Source organism: Grampus griseus (assembly GCF_964374135.1).
Source record: "Grampus griseus genome assembly, chromosome: 15".
NCBI classification, from domain to species: Eukaryota; Metazoa; Chordata; class Mammalia; order Artiodactyla; family Delphinidae; genus Grampus; species Grampus griseus.
In genome coordinates, this window is record NC_139009.1 from 76297263 (window position 1) to 76323474 (window position 26212).

The following is a 26212-nucleotide window of genomic DNA, read 5'->3' on the forward strand; positions in this document are numbered from 1 at the left end:
CTTGGTGCTTTGTGACCACCTAGAGGGGTGGGATAGGGAGGGAGGGAGGGAGGGAGGGAGACGCAAGAGGGAAGAGATATGGGAACATATGTATATGTGTAGCTGATTCATTTTGTTATAAAGCAGAAACTAACACACCATTGTAAAGCAATTATACTCCAATAAACATGTTAAAAAAGGAAAAGAAAAACAATGTTTAAAAAGCTTAACTCAGGAAGGAGAGAGAAATCACAGGTGCAAAGATTCACTTTATTTATTCATTTTCCCCCCAACATTAGCATGATTAAAACCAAAGAGGGGGAGGACGGTGAGGTGGGGAGATGGGCTGGAGGATTGCAATAGGGAAAAGGGCCCGAGGCCTGAAGAGGCGAGGAAGGGGGCTGGGACCCAGCCCAGGTGATGGACGAGCCTGCAGGCCTCTCGCTCTAACAGTCGTTCTTATTGAAGCTCTTGACCAGGGCGGAGGCCAGGGACTGGTGACTGACCTCGCAGGTATAGAGACTATGGCTTTGGTACTCGGAGCTGGACAGCGTCAGGGTGCTGCTGAGGCTGTATGTGCTGTCCTTGCGGTCCTGCTCAGTGAAACTCTCCTGGATGTTGCTGTCTTGGACAACTCCATCCACTTTCCAACTGACTTTGATAGTTTTAGGGTAAAAGCCATTCACTAAGCACATGACAGAGGCAGTTCCGTTCTCTAACTGCTGTTTGGATGGTTGGAAGAGGAAGACAGATGGCTGAGCATCAGAGCCTGAGGAAGGAAGCATAGGGGGTGGTGTTTAAGTAACAGGGAAGTTCTCCACTTGGGTGCATTGTTTGTGGGTGAGCCTGGAACTGCAAGGGACAGACATGCAGAGAGCAGCAGGCTTATTCTGTGGCATCCAGGGAGCAACTAGGGAAGCCAGGAAGCATATTTCTCATCGCCATGATTTGGAGATTTTCCCCTAGCCCCTACCCCTTAAGAAAGTTCTAAATTGTTTTGTTTGAAGTCTTTGCAGCCTTTCGAAGCTCTTTGCATGCCCTTCTGACCTTACCTTTCTCTCCTTCATCTGTGTTCTCTGCCTCCTGCAGGGAACCCAGTGCTTCAGGCCAAGAAACAAAACCACTTCATTGGACCCGTCAGAGTTTAGAAGTGAGAACAGAACTTGCACAGATCGTTTCCCCTGTGCCTCTCCTAGTTCTGTGCAGTGATATCAGGCTGCCTTTCACTTCCTGGGCTTCCTTCGGGCGTGTTGGGGTCAGACCCACCAGGCAGGGTGAGCCCCAAACTCAGTCTGGGCCCGGGTCGGTGGGGGGATCGGCCACTTCACCCTCTGTGATCAGGCCAGCAACTCACCCACTCCTCGCCAAGGCCTCAGAGGGAGACCTGGGTCCTGGCCTGATGGCTGTCACCATATGGGGCAAGGTTCAGCCAGACCAGGAGGGTCAACTGTAATTTTGGCCACCTGCCCAGGAGGAACTGGCTAGCTTCACTTCTGACCATAAACAGCTGCCAGATGGCCTGCTGGGAATCCCCTTTGTGGGCCTTCAAGCCCTCAGGTGGGAGAGCATGAGTCAAATAACAAACCAAGAATCTTCTTTTGCTGTGAAAAGCCACAGATAAGGGAAGAGATTTTTATAAAGCTATAAACCTTTATAAAGCTATAAGTCTCCATGTTAACCAAGCAGTTTAATATAAGATACTGAAATTTTAATGTTTTGATACTTTCTTCTCTTTTAACCATCATCACTATCTTTTTCAGAGAATTTTATAAAATAGCCTTAGTAGCAAAATAATATGAATTCTAGAAAAAAAGGAGAGGAAATATTCTATGAAGATACTCCTATTTGGGTCAATTTTTGATAGCTTTAAACTTTCTATCTTGCATTAAACAATTAGCATATTTGATATGGAAACTCTTGTAAGACCTCTTACTAGCTTTCTAATGGAGTTTAAAATTTATTAAAAGATGTTTAAAAGGCCCTAAATACAGTTTTAGAACAAGTTTAAAGTACTTGATTACAAGTTTAAAGTAAGTTTAAAATACTTACATGGTTTAAATAGTTTGAAAAGGGTTTTAAAATGGCCCTAAAATAGTCCTGTCAGGTTGTCACAAACCAAGAATAATCTTTTTCAAGTATTGCTTTTGAAATTACCTGGAGTAAACAACGACAATAACAAATAACTAAACTATGTTAAAGGGCATATAATTAAAATAGCCCGATTAAAAACGTTCTAATCACAGAATGTGGGGATTGGAAAATATATTCTATTAAGTTTTTATCAATGGCATTTACATATGGTTAGATATTTTGTACACCTGAAATATAATCCTACTGAAGCCATTAAATTTCTGAAAATTAAAAACATGTCACAAATTTATCTGATTTTTTGTTAGCAAATATATCTTAATGATATTTATTTTGAACTCAGTAAAAATTAATTGATCAAAACCTGAACGGCCAGATTGTTGCTGGCCTTCAGTTATATTTTTGCTGGTGTCGATTTTGCCCTGAAACAATTTATATATATATATATATATATACGTATATATATGTATTTCATTTGGATTGAGCCTTTATTACTTAAATACATTTGATGAGAAGATATTTAAGAAATTACATATCCCTGCAAAAAAATAGCTTTAAGTTATTTATAGTCTTCTACTGGAAATTTTTATTAAGAGGATATAATAATGTGAATTTCATTTCTGGAATCGCTAATAAAAATCAGGTTTCTCCCTGTTTTCCCCATGTTAACTCATGCCCATCACACTTCTGTTCTCTTCCGTTAGCGACATTATTTGTATCACTGTGTTAGGAAAGAGGGCCACGGCACAGCTGAACGGGCGATCGCGGGGTTGCCGTGGCCTTTGGCGGCATTTAGCGGCCAGGTGCGCCGTCACCAGAGCCCTGAGACCCGGCCGCCAACGTCATTCAATCACGAAAAGAGACCGCCAAGAAGTCTACAGACCACCCTAGCTGTGCCACGGCCTCCTCTGCAGTATAAAAACACCAGCAAGTAATAACAAGGAACATACTCATTCAAATATTTCCTATTTTTCTACATGTCCGTGGGCATCTAAAAAACGCAATTATTTTATTTTCCTTCACTTAAACAAATTACTTCAAAACTGAGCTTTTGGGGACAACCGTCTTTCCTCCATTATGATAAGAGATCATTTCCAGTTTAGTCTAATATAGAAATGTGGCTTTTTAAAAAAGAGTAATCTGTTAAGGTATAGAATCTCTATTGAATTTCTAAATATTGACAGTTTCGCACTCATTTTAGCCTCTAAAAATGACGGTGCTTCTGATTCGCAATTAAGCGGCACCTTTAACACAAATAAATATGCTTTTCTAACTTCTTACTGATTTCGTAATGCATCCTATTGATTTTTATTCTTATAAAATAATATATCGGACAGAAGAGAGAAAACAGACTAAGAAATACATTTCTCTACTTTTCCGTGTTGTACATACAAGCAAAAATCAATACAATATTTGGCAAATTTCAGTGAAAATTAATTCGCTTTAACTCTTTTAGAGCTGCAAGGATTCCTTTTTCATCGACACTGATTTTTTTTCCCTTTGAGTCATTTGGTGTAGATTAATCTTTTTGTCTACAAACCCAGGTTTGGAGCTGAGTTTAACTTTTGAAACTGATAAAGAATCTGAAATGTTCTCATTTACCCATCTCCACAAAACTCATACTTAAGCCTCTAAAAGTCAACACTGGCATTTAGACCCAGACACATTTCAGAAGGTAGTAGAGAAAAATTACTTACGTTTAATCTCCAGACGTGTCCCTTGGCCAAAGGTGGTCCTCAGCGTTAACTTAATTACTTTCCTTTCAACAAAAATCTGTTTTTGCTGCTAAAGTCATTTGACTGTCAGATACAGAGAAAATCTGGCCATTTAGGTGCCACGTCAACTAACTAGCTCTTTGCTCTTCTGAGACAACCTGATTTTCAGTCCCTTTCTGATCTCATTTTCAGAAGAATCCCATTCTCTTCGAAAGTGACCTCAACTCACATCCCAAGCATGAAAACCCCCAAATTTCACGACTCTATAAGAAAGAGGAGTAGAGAAGTGCACTTACGTTTGATTTCCACCTTGGTCCCCTGGCCGAACGTATAAGCCACAGTGAGTGAGCTAACACACCCCCCTGATCAAAAACCTCCCTCTGAAGCCAATCACAGGAAAAAGGCTAATTCACAGAAAAATCCAGATTTTTCTTCCCCTTTCTCTCCACAAACCCTACTCTCCTTACGAATTCATCCACTTTTCTGTTCAGCTTAAAAATTGACTATCTTCTGGTTTTCTGCCTTTTAACTTTTGGGTCACCAGGAATGGCTCATTTAACCAAAATGTCACAAATTTGCACAAATGATACAGCAGGACAAAAACCGCACAGATAACTGAGCAAAAACAGATAACTGAGCAAAAAACAGATAACTCACATTTAATCTCCACTGTGGTCCCTGGGCTGAAAGTGAACCACGGTGATTCCCCGTAACTTCCACTCGCACAAAACCCTACCCTGAAAGGGCAGCAAACCCCCTTCCGCAATTCAGTTATTTTGGTTTGGAAATCTTAAAAATTAGTCATCAGTTAGCCTCCTGTAGAACAATTTCCCCTCCTCTGTACCTAATCTGGGAATGAAATTTGTTTTATCCCTGACACCTAATTAATGAAAACACGCAAAAAGGAACAAAAAGCAAACCAATTAGACAGAAACGGCGAAGAATCGGTTGAAAAAAATACTTCTGTTTGATCTCTATTTTGGTTCCTGAGCCGAAAGTATACACACGAAGTGTATACACTGAGGAAAGGCCGTGTCAATAAACTAGTCTGAGAGGTTCTTGGATTTATGCATGAGTGATGGAAATAAAAAATTTGGGGGAGAATTCCAACAAACTCATCACTGAAGCTGCTTTCCATGTGGCCCGCAACAAAGTTAGATTCTTAGAATAAATTCTAAACTGCTTGTGGGGATAGAGAGAGAGAGAGAGGGAGAGGCTAAGTGCATGTTTATAAGTTACCCTGAAGACTCTTGATAAGCTAGCTATCTTATCAATGTTCCTCAGCTCTAATATTTCAAGAAACACCATTTTTGGTTTTTATTTGACATGATTAACCAGCCTATTTGAGAGGTCTGCCTCCCACCAGTACCATAGAGTAAATCACCGAGCATTTTAGAGACACAATGACACAATTTTGCTCTTCACAAAGGTTGAAGGATGGGGGTTTCCCTACCTGCCTGCTGAATATTTGTGTCTGATAATCCATCCTGAAGTTTGTGGTTCAAAGGTTTTCTTCAGCTCATCATTCACAGTAGGGTCCCAGGCAGGTGATTCTTTTTTTTTTTTTTTTTTTGCTGTACGCGGGCCTCTCACTGTTGTGGCCTCTCCCGTTGCGGAGCACAGGCTCCGGACGCGCGGGCTCAGCGGCCATGGCTCACGGGCGCAGCCGCTCCGCGGCATGTGGGATCCTCCTGGACCGGGGCACGAACCCGTGTCCCCTGCATCGGCAGGCGGACTTCCAACCACTGCGCCACCAGGGAAGCCCCAGGTGATTCTTTTGACTTCAGTTTGATCCCTCCCTCCTTAGGATCATATTTCTGTCATTTGTACTTGACTTAAGCTGATATTCCAAAAGGGTAGGAGGAAATTCTGGAGTCCACATTCAGTGGTGCTCAGAATCTGATCAATTGCTGGTCTTCGGGCCAGAGTGCCACAGATGGACATCTGCCCTGCGTCTCCAAGGGGGCAAGGATGGCTCCATTAGCCTGGAAGGAGGGAGGCAGAGGAGGTCACTTGAAAACTCGCTGCTGGTTTGCTGCCTTGGAGCTGTGCCTCTTTCCATTCATCTCTGAAGAGAGACATGCTGAGAGAAGCAAAGTCCTTTGCCCAACCATGTGCAAACGCATGTGCCGTAAACGTGACTCAAGATTTTGGTCCCACTCTGGAAAATGTAGACACTCATCTTGTTTCCACAAGGACATTAAGGCTGCAGGTGTTTCTTGACGTTCTAGAGTGAAAGCGACAACAGCAGCAACGTACCAGGGCTTATGGACCCTTGGAGATTTACATATTGAGGCTTGTGGTTTGCAGCGGGTTTCCACTAGTGATGAGCCCTTTGAGCTCGGCCCTGGAGTTCCCTGGCTCCCTGTCTGTCTGCTTGGCATCCAGCCCTGCGTCTTCTCTCACCCTACGCAGAGAAACCCATCGCGGACCAGCTCCGCAGGCAGCTGTGGAGCTACGTGAATTCAGGTTTGGCTCTTCACACTTTTTGCCTTTGTTGTCAAAATCCTCAGGTCCTTTATGGACACTCCACTCTGCTTTGTGCTGGCTCAGGGACCCTCACTGAGTGCCCCCTCCCACCCCTCTGACCATGCCCCCCCCCTCACCCAGTCTTGCTTATCTTGACTAAGGACCTGGGCTCTGCATCTTTCCTGCCCACCCTGCGACATTGCCTCATTCCCTCAATATGTATATCCTTATCCCATTTCAAAAGGATTTCAATGTCTCTTTGCTTTCTAGTTCCACCAGCTCTTCTGTTCGGCTCCACGGGTCAGTTAAGGCGGTTACCACTCAACCTAATATTTTGCTGCTGTTGACTCTGTTCTGTTCTTCTTGTCCTTGTAGGTTTGTTTATTATTATTATTATTATTTTGGCTGCACCGTGAAGCTTGTGGGATTTTAGTTCCCTGACCAGGGATTGAACCCGGACCCTTGGCAATGAGAGTGCAGAGTCCTAACCACTGGACCGCCAGGGAATTCCCTGTGGGTTTATTTCTTTAAAATAATTTCTTAAAAAAAATTTATTTTTAGGTTTTTAAAAATTTTGTTGTTTTTTTAAAGAATTTATTTATTCATTTACTTTTTGGCTGCGTTGGGTCTTTGTTGCTGCGCACGGGCTTTCTTTAGTCGCGGCGAGCGGGGGCTGCTCTTTGTTGCAGTGTGCCAGCTTCTCATTACGGTGGCTTCTCTTGTTGCAGAGCATGGGCTCTAGGCACGCGGGCTTCAGTAGTTGTGGCACGCGGGCTCAGTAGTTGTGGCTCACAGGCTCTAGAGCGCAGGCTCAGTAGTTGTGGCGCACGGGCTTAGTTGCTCTGGGAGGTGTGGGATCTTCCCGGTCCAAGGCTCAAACCCGTGTCCCCTGCATTGGCAGGCGGATTCTTAACCACTGCGCCACCAGAGAAGCCCCTTAATTTTGTTTTTAAACAAGGGGGTATTGTGATTGAATGTGTGAGTTTAATTCATCATCTTAAACTGTATCTTTCTTAAATTGGCTCCTTTGGGTTCTAAGTGGGGTTAAACTAGGCTGGTTCCTGGCTCTTCTCCCGATACTAATCAGCATCACATTTAAGGGCTGTTAGTCTGGTGCTGGGGAAAGAAGCACAGATCACCTCCTTCCCCTTAAAGCACCCTCCACCCCAAAGTGCCCTGATCATCCTGGCTGAGACTAGAGTTCCGAACCTAAGAGGGAAGGATGGGAAGAGGGCAGGGTGGCGAGAAAACAAACAGCAAAGAAACAAGAAGAAAAGTCAAGAAACCCAACAATTGAAGCAAGGAATAATTTGGACTTTTACATTGAATATGCTGGACCTGTCCACCGCTCTCAAACTCCCTTTGCAATGACAGAAAAAATGTAAAAATGAGAATAAATGTATTCCAGGATTGGAGCATCACAAAGGATCCTGTTAGGAGAAAAAAAAAAATTGGGGGAAAACTGCACAGATTTAAATTACATGATTGAAATGATGGAGCAACTAGAATCTAGAATCTTCCATTCCATCACAAAAATAGGCAGGGGCCCTTGAAGCAGCCAACACTAGTTTTCCCCACAAAGCCCTCAAAAAAGCACATGCACCTCAGAGTTAAAAGACATTGGGACTGGGAGTGGGATGGGGGCTGGTGGAATGTGGAGTAACACCCGGGATGCCTGACACTTGCCCTTCAGGCCATGTGACTAGTGATGGAAATAAAAAGGGGTCAAGTGACAGGCATTCAACAGCAATGGGATAAAAGTCTTCCAAAACACCAGAAGAAGAAAAAAAATTAATAAACCAAAGTAGCAAAATTCAGGACAAGGAAATAAAAAATCAAGAGAAAAATATGATAAACCGAAATACAAAATAAGATGGGCAGGCCAAGTTCAGATAGAACAAACTATAATAAAAGTTAAGTTATCCAAAGCTTGAAGATAAGGCACAATGATGACTACTGAGAAAAATTCTCTCCTTGACCAAACTCTACTCAGGCTCCTCTGAACTCTTCTCAAGCAGGCCCTGAATTTTGGGCTTCTGTGTTTATCACTGCATTGTCCAGTTTTAGCAAGAATCCTGCTAAGTCAATTTAACCAGAATTCCCCATCCTGCATCCTCCTTGGTATCTAATTGAGTTCCTTATATTCCATCATCTCCCAGGTAATGTCTGAGGACCCTGGTCTGCCTTCAGCAAGGCTCCCATCAGGTTGGTTCAGCCAGAATCAGAATTACCCCTGATGTTTCCTCTTAGAAATTGTCTATCCACTGACCCCTACCCTGCTCCTTGGCTATAAATTCCCACTAGTCCTTGTATTTGAAGCCCAATCTCTCTCCCCTTCTGTATAACCCCTTTGCTGCGTGGTGGTCCCTACACTTATGATGGTAATGGTCCGGAATAGGGTCTGTCTTACCATTTTCTTTTTCTGGCTGTGCTGCGTGGCTTGTGGGAGCCTTGACCAGGGGTCGAACCTGGGCACTTGGCAGTGAAAGAGAGGAATCCCAACCCCTGGACTGCCAGGGAATTCCCAAGCCTTACCATTCTTTAATAACTGTCATACATGATTTTTCTTCAACACTATGTGTCCTTTCAAGGTCCTTTGATTTGCTAGAGAAATAAAGTTTGTTTGACTTGTATTTATTACTGATTAAAAACTAGATTCCAGGGCTTCCCTGGTGGCGCAGTGGTTGAGAGTCCACCCGCCGATGCAGGGGACATGGGTTCATGCCCTGGTCCGGGAGGATCCCACATGCCTCGGAGCGGCTGGTTCCGTGGGGCCATGGCCACTGGGCCTGCGCATCCGGAGCCTGTGCTCCGCAACGGGAGGGGCCGTGGCGGTGAGAGGCCCGCGTACCGCAAAACAAAAAAACAAAAAAACAAAAAAAACTGGATTCCAGAAAGTTAGATATTAGCCTAGAAAAAACGGATATCATGAAAATGACAAATGATTTTTGTCCGGGAAGACCACTCCAAGCCTTATGGTTTCATTGCTCTGTAGGACATTAACCAGTTTTGAATCTTGTTTAGCAATCTTATTCTAGCCTTGATAGGTGTGTGTGTGTGTGTGTGTGTGTGTGTGTGTGTGTGTGTGTGTGTGTGTGTGTGTGTATCTATGACCTCCTTTCACCAGCTTTATCATCTGGTTCTGTCATCAATAAATTAAATGAATCTTTGACACATGCTCACAATATATATGCATGAGAACTTTAAATTTTTTGGAAAAATTTGTACCTTGACAATATAAATGAGAAAAACTTTACAACTGAAAGACCAAGAACAGTGAATGTAACACACAAATCTGGCCGTATGTTGTTGAAAAGGGATGTATTTAAAACTCATACATAAAATGATTGGAACAACTAATGCAATGGATGAGGGTTGCCAGGCAACTGCTAACTGAAGGAAGGACAATGTGTAATATTGGAGAAATAGAATTAGAGGAGAGAACACTTCCAGGGACAAAATCAAATATAATAAAGAGACTGAAGGGCTCAGACTGTGGGAAATCCATTTCTATCAGATTGTTCTGTTTTTGTGAATATCATTTGCAAAGCATGAGAGCAAGGCACTGGGTATTGAGATTGCCAGTTTTCCCAAGGACAGGAAATGGGTGGGCTTGGGGCCAAGGAGGGGTGTGTCCCTTGGGGCTCAGGGACCATTAGGGGCTGAGAGAGAGGCTGGTGGTGGCAGTGGTGGTGAGGAAGGTGGGGAGGGTCAAAACTCACTTGAAGTCACGGCAAGTGCCTCCAAGTCTCTAACCTATATTCACGCTCATCCTCAAATGTTCTTATGTCAGGAACAGCCCGCTCAGGTTGAGTGATTAGATAGAATGAAATGCTTTCAGTCTCTGGGTCCTTTTCCTCAAGATTCAGCAAGTGGGGAGGTTTGTTTAGCCTAGCTTGGGTCAAGGGCTACCCCTTGGCTAAAGAAAGTGTTGGTCCCATGACATCCTCAGCTGACTCCACCTAATCAGAAAGAAGTAATTCCTCAAAAGGGGAGGTTAGTTTGCTCTTAGGAAGTGCAAGGATGCAGTTAGGAAATGGAATGTCCATTGCTCTCTGTTCTTCCGTGTATTTTGAATCCTCAGCTGGTGAATTAGGATATTTTGACTATAGATAAAAGATACAATTTACCAAGAAGATTTAATAGTGATGGACTTTTATACTGAGTCAAAATGCATCAAAATACATTAAAAATTTTTATTAGAGACACAGTAAGAACTTGAGAAAATGACAATTACACCAGAAGACTTTCTTTTTTTTTTTCTGCCTATTGGGAATAATAGGTATTTTTATTAAACTATTACTGGCAGTCAGTATTGTGCTAAGTGCTTTATATATATATATCACTGTTTTTGATTGTGAGATTAATTCTGTTAGATAGTTGCTTTCTTCATGTAAGAGATGAGGAAACTGGTGTAGGATGATCTTAAGTAACTTGTCCAAGGTTACATTTAGTAAGTAGCAGAGAAGAAGACTTTCTGTATAGACAAAGAAGTTGGGACCAACACAATGAAAACTGGAATCTCTCTCCCTTCTTCATTCCTTCCCAGGCCCATCATCCTATCCTGTGTGGAATAACAGAACTGACAATAGTGTGAAATCATTTTGCCGGCATCAACATGTTAAAGATTATTTGCCTCTTTCCCAAGTGTGTTTATGTAATAAGGCACATTTCCAAAAGTAGCTGAGAATATTTCTGTCTAAGTTCCCTGGTGGAGAAGCACAAGCTTCAAACAGGTTCTTTATAATCCACATACTGACCCCCATTAGAAAAAGAAAAAGAGACGTATGTCTCAATTCATTTTAATATATGTGTGTATATGTATAATACACACACACATATATATCAGTAGATACTTGGGTATATAACATTGAAAACATAATCTTTTCAAATGCCTGTGGAATATTTATAACATTTAGCTGTGTACTGGGCCAAAAAGAGAATGAAACATTTATACACTGTCCCAAAGTAGAAATCATTTTGGACACATTATCTTTACCACAACGCAATAAACCTAGAACTTAGCCATAAAGTAGCCAGCTAACAGATTACTGACTTGGAAATTAAAAAATGACCACTCTAAAAATCTTAAAAAGGAAATATATCAAATTACAGAGCAACGAATTATTGAAGCGTCAACAACAGTGAGAATACTGCATATTAAAATGCAGTATTTTATTTATTAAATATTAAGTATTTATTAAATACTCTTACTATTTAATACTGCATATTAAAATTCATGGGATGGAATTAAAGTGGGTCTCAAATGAAAATGTGTTTTCTTTACTGATTAAAGAAGAACCAAGAGGACTTCCCTGGTGGCACAGTGGTTAAGAATCTACCTGCCAATGCAGGGGTCACGGGTTTGATCCCTGGTCCGGGAAGCGTGCCGGAGCAACTAACATGCCGTGGAGCAACTAAACCCGTGCACCACAACTTCTGAGCCTTCACTCCAGAGCCCACGAGCCACAACTACTGAGCCCACGCGCCACAACTACTGAAGCCCGCGTGCCTAGAGCCTGTGCTCTACAACGAGAGAAGCCACTGCAACGAGAAGCCACCGCAATGAGAAGCACGCGCACCGCAACGAAGAGTAACCCCAGCTCGCCGCAACTAGAGAAAGCCCGTGCACAGCAACGAAAACCCGACGCAGCCAAAAATAAAATAAATAAATTTATTAAAGAAAAAGAGCCAGGAGATCAAACATAATAAACTAAGCATTAAACTCAAGGAGCTAGCCACAGAACAAGATGAACCAAAAGAAGGTAGAAGGACATAATTAGTAAAAATAAAAACAGAAGCACATAAAAAACAAAGCTATTTTGGTGAATAAAACCAAGAGATATTTATTTGAAAATGATCAATAAAATAGACAAATTTCTGGACAGTGTGACCAAGGAAAAAGAGAAAAACACATATAGACATTGAGAATGAGAAAGAGATTACAGCATACCAAAAAGCTTTTAAGAATTAAAGCACGTGCTGCCTGGATTTCCCCCATTCTTCCAGCCTTCTGGGGCCATCCTCACTATTATTTTTTTCCATTTCTTTTTTTGGTAGTGACTTGGGGGTAACCTCGCTATTGAGATATAATTTACATGCCATACAATCGACCCATTTAAAATACACAGCTCAGTGTTTTTTAGTATATTCACCATATCACACTACAAATGCAACCGTCATCATAATCTAGGAATATTTTCATCACCTCGAAAAAGAAACCCCGTTCTCCTTCTCTATCACCTCTTAGTATTCTCATCCTTCCCAGCTGCTGGCAACTGCTAATCTACTTCCTGTTTCTCTGTATTTTCTCATTCTGAACGTTCCATAAAAGTAGAATCATAATAGGTGGTCTTTTGTGTTGGGCTTCTTTCACTTAGCCTAATGTTTTCAAGGTTCATCTCTGCTGTAGCATGAATAATATCCCACTGCATGGACATACCACATTTTGTTTATTCATTAATCAGTTAATTCACCCTTTTTTGTTATTCAAATAAAGCTGCCCGGGGGCCCCCCTGTGACATGTTGGTAAAGGCTCCACCTTTTCAAGGATTCTCAGAAGCTTCTCAAACGTGTGGTCCCTTCCTGTTTCAGATTCTTATGGCAATGGGATTATTGATCTCCCTGACTGCTGTCATGATTCCTGTACCATTGCCTTCTCTCTGCCCCTCCTCACTTCATGCTTGACTCGTCCTCTTACTTCATTTTCCAGAAACCCACTTGTCCAGGGTTTCTAGGTTAGGCAGGGTTGGTTTGATAGAATGTTTATTCTTCTCATTTTCTACCCATATTCAGATTAAAGCCCCCCTAGGCCATTGCTCTTTTAAAATTTTATTTTTGTTTTTAAATTTTTAATATTTTCTTCCAGTTTTATTGAGATATAATTGGTGTATAGCACTGTGTGAGTTTAAGGCATACAGCATCATGATTTGACTTACATACGTCGTGGAATGATGATCCCAATAAGTTTAGTGAACATCCATCATCTCATACAGAGACAATATTAAAGAAGTAGAAAACACATCCTTTTCCTTGCGATGAGAATTTAGGGTTTACTCTCTTAACAGCTTTCCTATGTAACACACAGCAGTGTTAATTATCTTTATCAGGTTGTACGTTACATCCCTAGTACTTATTTATCTTATAACTGAAAGTTTGTACCTTTTGAACACCTTTATCCAATTTCCCCTTCCCCCAGATAGGCTTTTGCTTTTTGAACATCTAAATGAAGGGCACAATTCCTTATCTCCCAGAATAAATGGAATAATTCGCCCAAGAAGAGATAGACACTAATTTTAGAAGAAATTGAGGAGTTTGTCAAAGATCTACCTCCTCCAAAAGAACCTAATACAAGACAGTTTTCAAGCAGTTTCTTTATAAGCTTTTTTTTTTTTTTTTGAAACTGATAATTCCTATGTCAAGGAGATACACAGATATGGAATACTTTTCAATTTATTCTCTGAGTTGGCATGACTGTGATACTGCAAGTGGACTGGAGCAGTCCTCAAATGAAACCTAGGACCCTTACAGATTAGAAAGGCTCATCTCTGTTCCTTGAACGCAAATTTCATGGCCCTTTAAAGTGAAGTGAGGAGAAAGGGTAAATATTTAATCAATCTTGTAATTGGCGTGGCTGGGAATTTGGATAAGTACTAGACAAGGAGTAGCTGAAATTAATACCAGAAACCAGGAGGAGTCTACCCAAATGTAAGGCACATACACCGGGACACATCAACCTAGGGAAGAACCAAGATCACAAAAATAACCACGCACAACGTATCATTGACACTTGTCTCTGCCCAGGATATCATATCTTCCACTTCCATGAAAAAGAATATTCTTCACATCCCTCATTATTTCTTGCATCGCGCAGGCATCTCATGAGGGATCGCACTCACCGCTGCACTCTCCGTGATTAACAAGTGTCTGGCATACACTTGGTGTCCAATACATGTTTACCCAAATGAATGAGTGAAACGAACAAGGATTGTTCAGCAGTCACGTGGTACTTGCTGTTTTCTCCTCTCTTGCTCTGGCGCGCCCTCTGGTGATCACTTTCGGTAATTTCTGAAGCCCTGAAAACTGCTTCTGAAGGTGGTGCCTTAACTGGGACTGTCTGGGCTGCAGCTGAGCCTGGGACCATGTTAGACTGAATAGTATATAGGCTTAGTGTGATCTTGGAGGGTCTTTGTAGAGCCTTGCCTCCCAATTAAAGTACTTCCATCACATTTCCTGAGGCACTTGGCAAAACCTTCGTAAACCAGGAAAATTGTTTGCACAGTTGCCGTCTGTTTCCCTTAAGTCAGTGGAGACATTTTAATGCATTTTCTGAAATCTAGTGACAGAATGAAAAATGAGTCTGTGCAGCATGAAAATACGTTTCTTTCTTCAGCGTGACAGCTGCTCTGGAACTCAGTCAGGATACAAACATCACATTTAATATAGAAAAGAGCCTTAACTATTGACTTTTATAACTGAGGAAACAAAGGCCCCCTTAATGATACTGAGGTTGTAGGAGCACAGTCAGGGTCTAAACCTTTGCCGTCTAAGAACCAGTTTGTGATTTCCGCTAAATGCTGCCAGTTGGAATAATCTTCAGCCTGAGAAGTGTATTAACTAAGAGCAGTGATAGCTACACTAATAGATACTATCCAAAGCTTCAGTGACTGAATGCACTGGAAATTTGTTTTTCACTTGTGTGAAGTTCTAATTGGCAGTGGAGGGTAGGGTTTCTGTCCCATGCTGTCTCTGAGGGACACAGGCTGACAAAGGCCATCTTCAGCTTAAAGCTCCTGTGATGAGTTGCAAGACTACTGATTAGGAAAGGAAGATTGACCTCACAGTCACAACCACTGAATCGGGCTGGAGTTCCAGGCTAGAATGGAGGCTTTGCGGATGGTGAGCTCTACACATAATGAAGTTCTCCATTGCTGCCTAAGAGACTTTGGCTATTGAAGGAGAGGATAAAACCCGAGTGACCCAAACTCTCCAGGTAGGTCGGCAATCACTTTGGTAGAGTGGTATTTATCATGCTTCCCACATCCTGCCTTGCATCATGGACTTTTATAATCGTATTTGAACAGCTTGAAATACTTCTGTATTCGCCATCGTGCCTCTATACTGAGTACTCAGTGATTGCTCTTCAAACTGAATTTGATAAATATGTATATTCGGGAATATGTCACATTGAAACTACTTGGATATATAATTTAATTAGAAAAATTAGAATGTTTATGGATAAATCAACAAGTATCTCCTCCCTCCTGCCCTCCCTTCCTTCCTTCCTTTTTTCTCCACACTAGTATTGCTGGGGTCCACTGTTGTGCAGACAGCAGTAACATAATGTCATGAGGTTTGACAAAATATGTACAGATCCTTGAAGAACATGGAGAACTACATATCTTATCAAATATTCTCTAGATGGGTGCAGGGTCTCTCCTGCCCAGTGCCATGCAGGCTTCATCCCAAGGGCTGCCACATCCTATTTATACCTCCCAGAGCAGTAGGGCAGTGACTGAGGTGGGGAGAGAGATTGTAGCACTTAGATTTACATGGAATAATTAAACAGAAAGGAGATGACAAATACAGAAAATTCTTTCTTCTGGACAGGTCTTTACTATTATAGCCTTAGAAAAATTACTGCTGATTATTTTGTCTTTTTGTGAGATGGTCTCCTGGAGTCACTGACACAAATGCTGGAGATTGTGTGATGGGTGTTTCTACTCTGGTCTCTGTTTAGGGAGGAAAAGAGAAAAGATGAATCAAAAGCAGCATGTTTGTTGAGAATGCAAAAAACCAATTTCATATACAAATGCCATATTTTTTGGTCAAGATTCAGAGGACTTAAGTGCTGCAAAAAGAGGAATATTTCTCTTACCAGAGATCCAGAGGAGCAGAAAGATGAGGGGAGCCTGGGAGCTCATAGCCTCGGCCTGGCGTTCACTTGTCGCCAGCGTCCTCACCAGTTGAACAATACACATTCTATGGCCTCTGAGATGTTGAGGGACTTATGTATGGGAGCAGTATGCAAATTACATGGTATGTGGTGGTGGGATGGGCAGGCAGTGTTTAACTGGCAGAGTGTGAAACTTCATGCATGAGCTGTCCATGGCGATATTGTCAGAGCTTTCCTTACTCTCAAAAGGGCTGTGAGTAAAATCTAAACTCCTGGGCAAATAGCATCATCCTTCCTCCGCTTTGCTTTTCTGCCCCCAGACTTTTCATTATTCTGCACTATTCAGTATTCCATCTGCTGCCATTCTGATGCTAAGTAAACTGGGGTGATAGATACCATGGCAATACTCCTGACATCATCAACCATTGCCCCCATTTTTGGGTTACATGCTCAGGACCATAATTACTTCACATCGTGGTTGAATACAGGATTCAGAGAGGTGTCTACGTAATGCTGTTTCCAACTGCACACTTGCTTCCGTGATTACTCAGCTCTCTGTTCCAACATTTGCACACGTATTAGTTACCCTAAACCATAATTACTTACACTGAGATTTTTTCACATTAAAATTTTAAAATTTTCTTTTGACTCAAGTGAATTCATGTCTACTCGGTGGTACTGGGTAGAACCTAAAATAATTTTCCTTGTATACCATCCGTCTACATTTCAGAAAAAACTACATGCTGCATTTGAAAGTGGAAACTTGAGAACTACAGCTAAAGAATAGGGCAAAAAAGATGAAGGGTGAGACATTAAATTGCTACTGTCAGTTTGAAAGGAAAGTAAGATGTGTCTTTCTTTTCCTTAATCAAATTCTGTTTACCTGATGCCCACACAAAAACTTGTAAAAGAATGTTCATAGCAGAGGCATTGAATTCACCAAATAGTGGGAACAACCCGAATGTCCATCAAGTGTTGAATGGAAAAGCAAAATATGGCCTATTCGTATAATGACATACTATTTGGCCATAGTAAGAAATAAAGTACTATAATAAGCTACAACATGGATAAACCTTGCAAACATTATGGTAAATGAAGTGAGCCAGTCACGAAAGACAACATGCAGCACGATCTGTTTATATGAAATATTCACCGTAGGCACAGACAGTAAGTGGTTACCTAGGACTTGGGGATGTTTGATGCTGGAGGAAATGGGGAGTAACTGGTAATGGGTACAGGATTTCTTTTTGAAAATATAAAATTGACTGTGGTGATGATTGCACAACTCTTATACTAAAGTCCATCATAGTGGACAAGATAAATTGGTGAACTATATTGTATATGAATTATAATGCCATAAAGGTGTTAACAAAAAGTCTAGAGTTTCAAGAGTGAAGAGACCTTCGGCGAGGAACAGCAAGAATATGTGAGTAGGGATTCCCTGGTGGCGCAGTGGTTGAGAGTCCGGGGACTCTCCGGTTGAGAGTCCCTACTGATGCAGGGGACGCGGGTTCATGCCCCGGTCCGGGAAGTTCCCACATGCCGCGGAAGTTCCCACATGCCGTGGAGCAGCTGGGGCCGTGAGCCATGGCCGCTGAGCCTACGCCTCTGGAGCCTGTGCTCCGCAATGGGAGAGGCCACAACAGTGAGAGGCCGGTGTACTGCAAAAAAAAAAAGAATATGTGAGTAGTAGAAACCAAAAGAGCTATTTGTAAGCCTGGGGCTTTGTGTTCTGAGATATGTTTTGAACATTTAAAGATTGTCCATTTTTTTGAATTATTGAGAAAGAAATTAGTCCTAAAATGGAGTTACTAGAATGATCTGTGATGCTCTTCAACTAGGTGGATGACCTTGAACAGCTCCTACCACCTACCTATCTGGGTCTTGTTCATCTCTATTGAATGGCACAGCAAGTGTGATTTTTAAAAAATCCCGTTGAGATTTTGATTTTGACTAGGTTTTTTTCAATTTCTTTGAATAATATTCTGGAGTCTACAGTGTATTTTGTTATTTTTTCCTAAATATATGATGTTTTGGATGCTCTTGTAGATGGTGTGTTTTGTAATTTTAATTTTTATAATTTGTTGCAGTTATAGAGAAATCAAATTGGTTTTTTTTGGTTTTTTTTGTATATTCACCTTGAATCCAGTGGTTGGCTATTTCTTTTATTGATTTCAGTAGTTTTTCTATAGATTATTTTGAATTTTCTCTGCACACAATCCATTCATCTTGACAGTTTTAATTCTTCCTTTCCAGTTCTGTTTTTTGTTGTTGTTATTGTTGCCTTATTGCACTGGCCAGGACAGGTATATCTTTAAAGGCATCCACTCATGTGCGTCTGATCCAATGCCACTGGCAGAGAAATTGTGCCTAAACCTGGCTGTGCCTTTAAGTCCAAGAAAAATTCCAGGAGTCCGCGTGCAAATCTTGTCATGGGGTTACTTTTCAGAACGTTAAGATTTCCAAATAGAGGTAGAGATGCTAAAACTGCACAGCCGTCACAGCAGCTGCTTATAAAGGAAACAGCTGGTATAATGAAAAACCCTCAAAGGTTTGTGGAGGCTTTTGTTTCACGTTGAATCACTGTGGATACCCGCTATAGTACTGATAGCAGTAATAAACAGCAACATCTTCAGGCTTCAGGCTGCTGATGGTGAGAGTAAAGTCTGTCCCCGACCCACTGCCACTGAACCGGGCTGGGATGCCAGAGGCCCTGGTGGTTGCATCATACATGAGGAGCCTGGGAGCCTGCCCAGGTTCCTGCTGGTACCAGGCTAGGTAGTTGCTAACACTCTGACTGGCCCTGCAGGTGAGGGTGGCGCTTTCCCCCGGAGACAAAGACAGGGAGGCTGGAGACTGTGTCAACGTGGCTTCTCCAGTGGTATCTGAGATTGGAAATAAAACAAAAAAGTCGCTCATGTAATCTAGATCCTACTTACTGTCTTCCCCACAGGGCTAGGATCATCGATCTACACTGAGCCTTAATTTTTTGCTTGCTGAGTAGAGGTGCAGGACCCAACTGCATGAACCAAAAATCTTCACTGACATGCACAACCATCCCATGTTCCTCTCACCTGGGATCCAGAGTAACAGGAGGCAGAGAAGCTGAGCTAGGGCTTCCATGATCCACTCAGAGGCAGATCTGAGGCAGATCTTCCCCAGAGCACTGACTCAGGCATAGATATGGGCTTTGGGCAACAGGGCGGGCTGGGAGGAACATGCAAAGCAGCTGGGATGGGGCGAGCTGGGTTTCCAGCTGCAGCAACCACGTGCCTCCTCTTCTCTACACTTGAGCAACCCATCCCCAGGTGGTCAAGTCAGAAAAGCCTATTGACTTAGTCTGAGGGATGAATTTTTCTCCTCTGGTCACAGAATTTCCTTCCCGTGTCCTCTCACTTCATTATTCACCTAGATTCAGAGAGATGGTGTTTGGTATGAGCCTGCTGGGAACAAAATAGATGCCTTTGGTTCTGTTTTCCTCTTTCTACCAGCACTATGCCTAGATGTCTCCCTTGGTGCATGCTTGGGTCAAAACGGATTGAGAAGTTTATAGGAACTTTATGTTCCAGATACACCTGTCATTTGCAGCACAGTGCTATTTCCCAAAGGCACTTCCCAAGAAGTCACCTTATTCTTTGCTAGAATTAGGAAAGAGTAATGTCAGGTTAGGCCAGGCAACATGGTTGTAAGGGTAACGACAACTGCACAGATGATGAGGACCCTGGCTCTCCCCTCCTCCCTCCCCCCTCCAGTGTACTGATACCATATACATGAAGACAGACAGTGGTACTGTCCATGCAGGCAGAGTTAATTACTCTGTATTTATCATGCAGGAGAAAGATGTAATATGTCAGATTTACTTCTGGAAGATTACTAGGTTATTTTGTAGTGAATGGATTATTCATTCCTTGTCAAATAGATTTTTAATAATTTAGGGCCCTTTCACTTTTTTTTTTTTTTTTTTTTTTTTGCGGTACGCGGGCCTCTCACTGTTGTGGCCTCTCCCGTTGCGGAGCACAGGCTCCGGACGCGCAGGCTCAGCAGCCATGGCTCACGGGCCCAGCCGCTCCATGGCATGTGGGATCTTCCCGGACTGGGACACGAACCCACGTCCCCTGCATCGGCAGGCAGACTCTCAACCACTGCCCCACCAGGGAAGCCCTCACATTTATTAATATTATTTATCTTCTTTATACCACTGAGCTATGGGGACATATCTGAATTTGTACTTAAGATTTGTACTAATATGAGTTGTATCATTTAAGAGTAAAATTTTTTCTGTATTGTGGGGAGGAGGTTCTTAATCACTGATCACAGTTTTGTTAAGGAGAAGCTCATGTCACACACTTTTCACAGAATTATATACGTATAGGGTGAATAGTTTCATACCCAGACAAACCAACAGGTCACATAGACCAGACTACTAGTAAGACAGATTAGAAGCCTAGTATGGTCACTTTTAATTCGTTTGTCAAATGATTGCTATATAGTTAATGCAATTTGCTCATTTTTCTGTTTAATCTGTGACTTGATGAAGTTTTCTTGCTACGAATCCGAACTTGCTGATGATTCTTGGAAGCACATTCAAGTAGAGTTTGGTCCGTCCCCTGTCTTAAAATTCTGAGAGCTGGGGAACTAGTGATGATGCTGGGTTGTCTGCAGTCCTATGATTAGAGTGATATTTTGCTCTCTTCAGAGTTCAGAACATGCTTTTCTTGCTGTCTCTCCAACTAAGGCAGGGTTTTTCAGGTATGACACAACACCAGAAACTGCAAGGAATTCTATAACCTCCTTCAACTTAGAACCTACGGATACTGAGGCCAGAGAGGCTTTCTCTTTGACTCTCTGATGCTCTTACTAAGATAAATTATTAGCAGTACCAATGAGAGATGCTATGAAGTAGAAGAGCAATAAAAATATGCAAGGCCATGATTTGTAAAGAAAGGACCAGGCACTGGTTATCTGTCATCACCAACTGCTCACCTCCAGCTAAGCACTTATGAATGTTCTGTCCCACAATTTCCATCAAGGCCAGCCAAGGTCAGAAATTTTCTCTCTCTACATCTGAGAAGTGTCAGCCACCTTCCTAACTCTATTTGCTATTACATGCTAGATGCTCTCTGCATGGCACACATCACTGCTCTCTATTCCCTCTCAACCCAAGCTATTCTTCTCTAGAAGTTAAGGTCTTCCTTAGACCAAATGTTCATGTATACCCTTGCATCTACTATGTTCCCTAAACCTGCATATTCTACCATACTATCACCAAATCTTTTCCAGATCTTAAGAGAACATAGTTTTCAATGTTTGCATTTAGGACATTAGAGCCCAAGCATGATGAGGAAGCAACCACATAGGAAAATGAAGGGGGAGACCCTTGTGGGGTTTGGAGCCCATAATATGGAAAGGGCATCTGTGTGGGGTGGAGCTGGAAGTGCAACATGGGTTGCTGGGGCTAGAGCAGGGAATGATGGCACTATTTTCCCAGTTCGGGTGTGCCAGCTGGTGGGTGGTTGGAAGGATGTTCACGTGGGCGGGGGCCCACAGTGCAGGAGTCAGAGCCCAGACTGGGTGAGGAGCCCACCCATGCAGGAGGCACAAAATGGTGGTGGCTGTGCAAGGGCTATCAGAGCTGGAGCAAGGTATATGTGTGTGTGGGGAGGGAGGTGGAGTTGTCTGCACAGGAGGTGGAAGGGACGGCCGCGACCGAGATTGATTTCAAATCAATTTGATCAAGTAGTTTGATCAAGTAATTAAACGCAATAATGATACTTAGAGTCAAATTATCAGCGTTAGAGAAAGAGTCATGAATAATCGAAGGAGAGTATTAGAATAAACTCTATGGTGTAGATTGGAATTGGAGATAGTGTAAACCCTTGGGCTTTTGTAGATACAGATATGAATGTGCACGTGTATATACGTGTGTGTGTGTAGATAGATAGATGATAGATAGATAGATAGATAGACAGATAGATAAATTTTCCCTAGGCTGGAAGCAATGACACCCCGGTCCCCAATAGCGTCCATAGTGCTCAAATCTTGGTGTCTAAATACCATTCTCCACTAAAAGGAACCAATAATTCTTGGAGAAATGTCTGACTCTGGATTTAGGACAGGAAAAAAGCCAGATGAGCCTGGACCATCTAGTTCCAGAAACTAAAGAAATGCTCAAAGAATGATGGGGTTGTGGCAGAAGGAAATAGAAGCCAACTTCAATGGTTCACCAACTGGCCAAATCTGGGAAACTTTGAGTACCAAAATAATTAATGATGGTAACATATTATAGCCCATTGATGAAAATAGGAATCCATGAGTTCATATTGATGTTTTGATGAGGAATAGGGATTCATATAGTATCAAAGAACTTATTCATACGTTCTTATTAAGTACAAAGGGGCAAAAGTAACTATGCAGCAGAGGTCTGGGAGACACTACCTTCATTCAAGATTCTAAGGAAACATCATCAGTAATGGGACAGATTGAAATCATGCACCACCTGATAGGATGCAGTGAGTAGAGCAGAACATTGCTTCTGGATATTACTGTACGTTATGGGCTGAATCATAACCCCCAAATTCATATGTTGTAATAGCCAGTGGTAATTACCTCAGAATGTAACTGTATTTGAAAATAGGATCATTAAAGAGGTAATTAAGTTAAAATGAGAGGTGACCACTAATCCTGTATGTCTGGTGCCCTTAAAGAAGAAGAAATTGGAACACAGACACACACACATAGGGAAGTGCACGTAAAGACACAGAGGGAAGACGGCAATTTGCAAGCCAAGGAATGAGGCTCTGAATTAAGGATTACAAGAGGAATATGTAAGCGCTTCAAGGAGGAGTCACTACAAATCTAAGGCACAAAAAGAATACGTGGATGTCTCTTTCATCTAGGAAAACTTCATTTTTCAAGAAAAAATGGAGAAGGGTAAAATGGAGGAAGGTTCCCTTTACAAGACATGAATATTAAACATAAAGTGCTCTTCTAAAACTAGACCCAGGTCATTTTTGTATACAGTGTATTGATTTTTGTCACCGACCTGTGTCTTGTGTAGTTTCATGCTGCAGAGACATGATGAACTGAAAGACCACTGTTTGTAATCAGGAGATGATTTGGATATCTGACAATTAATGAGACTATAATTCACTTTATTTTCCCAGGAAACACAAGTGTTAAACTGTACTGATTTTTTCCGCTTTCCTCTGACTCTTTCTTATGATGCAGGATGAGGATAAAATAAGTGCACCTGCACATTCATTGCCCCATTCACCCTGTGTGATGACATTTCTTCAGGGGAGGAATCGCAGAGGGAGAGGCCAGGAGGAACAGCAGAAAGCTTATTTCTTTATTATCTGTCCCTCCCGTTAGACTGAAAGCTCTCTGAGGTCAAGTGTTCTGATGGAGTTGTTCAAAATGTCCTGTGCCTAGGAGAGTTCATGATACTGTTTGTTATTTGTGTAATTCTCTATATATATTTCATTTGGATGTAGACAGCATATATATGGTCTTGTTCTTGTATCCATTCAGCAAGCCTGTGTCTTTTGGTTGGAGTATTTAATCCATTCACGTTTAAGGTAATTATCGATATGTATGCTCCTATGACCATTTTCTTAATTGTTTTGGGTTTGTTTTTGTAGGTCCTTTTCTTCTCTTGTGTTTCCCACTTAGAGAAGTTCTTTTAGCATTTGTTGTAGACCTGGTTTGGTGGTGCTGAATTCTCTTAGCTTTTGCTTGTCTGTAAAGCTTTTGATTTCTCCATCGGATCTGAATGAGATCCTTGCCAGGTAGAGTAATCTTGGTTGTAGGTTCTTCCCTTTCATCACTTTCAGTATATCATGCCACTCCCTTCTGGCTTGTAGAGTTTGTGCTGAGAAATCAGCTGTTAACCTTATGGGAGTTTCCTTGTGTGTTATTTGTCGTTTTTCCCTTGCTGCTTTCAATAATTTTTCTTTGTCTTTAATTTTTGCCAATTTGATTACTATGTGCCTTGGTGTGTTTCTCCTTGGGTTTATCCTGTATGGGACTCACTGCACTTCCTGGACTTGGGTGGCTCTTTCCTTTCCATGTTAGGGAAATTTTCGTCTATAATCTCTTCAGATATTTTCTCGGGTCCTTTCTCTCTCTCTCTCCTCCTTCTGGGACCCCTATAATGCGAATGTTGTTGTGTTTAATGTTGTCCCAGAGGTCTCTTAGGCTGTCTTCATTTCTTTTCATTCTTTTTCCTTTATTCTGTTCCACAGCAGTGAATTCCACCATTCTGTCTTCCAGGTCACTTATCCGTTCTTCTGCCTCAGTTATTCTGCTATTGATTCCTTCTAGTGTAGTTTTCATTTCAGTTATTTTATTGTTCCTCCCTGTTTGTTTGTTCTTTAATTCTTCTAGGTCTTTGTTAAACATTTCTTGCATCTTCTCGATCTTTGCCTCCATTCTTTTTCTGAGGTCCTGGATCATCTTCACTATCATTATTCTGAATTCTTTTTCTGTAATTGTTTTCTCCACTTCATTTAGTTGTTTTTCTGGGGTTTTATCTTGTTCCTTCATCTGGTATATAGCTCTCTGCCTTTTCATCTTGTCTGTCTTTCTGTGAATGTGGTTTTTGTTCCACAGGCTGCAGGACTGTAGTTCTTCTTGCTTCTGCTGTCTGCCCTCTGGTTGATGAGGCTATCTAAGAGGCTTGATGAGAGGGACTGGTGGTGGGTAGAGCTGACTGTTGCTCTGGTGGGAACAGCTTAGTAAAGCTTTAATCCACTTGACTGTTGGGGCTGGATTCCCTCCCTGTTGGTTGTTTGGCCCGAGGCGATCCAACACTGGAGCCTACCTGGGCTCTTTGGTGGGGCTAATGACAGACTCTGGGAGGGCTCACGCCAAGGAGTACTTCCCAGAACTTCTGCTGCCAGTGTCCTTGTCCCCACGGTGAAACAGAGCCACCCCCCGCCTCTGCAGGAGACCCTCCAACACTAGCAGGTAGGTCTGGTTCAGTCTCCCCCGGGGTCACTGCTCCTTCCTCTGGGTCTCGATGTGCACACTACTTTGTGTGTGCCCTCCAAGAGTGGAGTCTCTGCTTCCCCCAGTCCTGTCGAAGTCCTGCAATCAATTCCCACTAGCTTCAAAGTCTGATTCTCTAGGAATTCCTCCTCCCATTGCCGGACCCACCGGTTGGGAAGCCTGATGTGGGGCTCAGGACCTTCACTCCAGTGGGTGGACTTCTGTGGTATAAGTGTTCGCCAGTCTGTGAGTCACCCACCCAGCAGTTATGGGATTTGATTTTACTGTGATTGCTACCCTCCTACCGTCTCATTGTGGCTTCTCCTTTGTCTTTGGATGTGGGGTATCTTTTTTGGTGAGTTCCAGTGTCTTCCTGTCAATGATTGTCCAGCAGCTAGTTGTGATTCTGGTGTTCTCACAAGAGGGAGTGAGAGCACGTCCTTCTACTCTGCCATCTTGGTTCCTCCTCCTCTGATAACACTCTTATCCATTGTTTGTAGATTTTTTGATGATGGCCATTCTGACCAGCGTGAGGTGATACCACACTATTGTTTTGATTGGCATTTCTCTAATAATAAGTGATGTTGAGCATCTTTTCATGTGCTTTTTGGCCATCTGTATGTCTTCTTTGGAGAAATGTCTATTTAGATCTTCTGCCCATTTTTTGATTGGGTTATTCTTTTTTTTTTGATATTGAACTGCTTGTTTGTTTTTTGTTTGTTTGTTTTTGTTTCACAATAAGTGGTGAGGAGCTATTAGATATGGACATGTAAATCCCATGAGAAATTTGAATGAAATTCTGACCCATCTAATACCAGGCAAAAATATGAATTAGAGTGTAGTCTTCATGTGAGAGGTAAAATACTGATGCTTCTAGAAGAAAGTATAGGAAGATATCTTTAGGCCCTAAAGGTAGGCAAAAATTTATTAAACAGAACACACACATAAACACATGTAGCAAACACAAGAGAACAAAAGAGATAATAGAGTGCTTTATAATTAAGAATTTCAAATGATATATAATTTATATATTATATATGATTCATATTACATAAATATGTATAAACATGTATAGGTA

At 42.0% G+C, this 26212-nt stretch overlaps 1 gene segment (V, D, J or C); it reads right to left on the reverse strand.

The window, feature by feature from the left end:
• Nucleotides 1–235: 235 nt before the first annotated feature.
• The window catches only part of LOC309833822 (immunoglobulin kappa light chain-like), a 58729-nt gene continuing 32752 nt past the window's right edge, over nucleotides 236–26212 (reverse strand). Inside the window, exons 3-4 of the V gene segment in view lie at nucleotides 4079–4109; nucleotides 236–748 (exon numbers count right to left, since the gene is read on the reverse strand).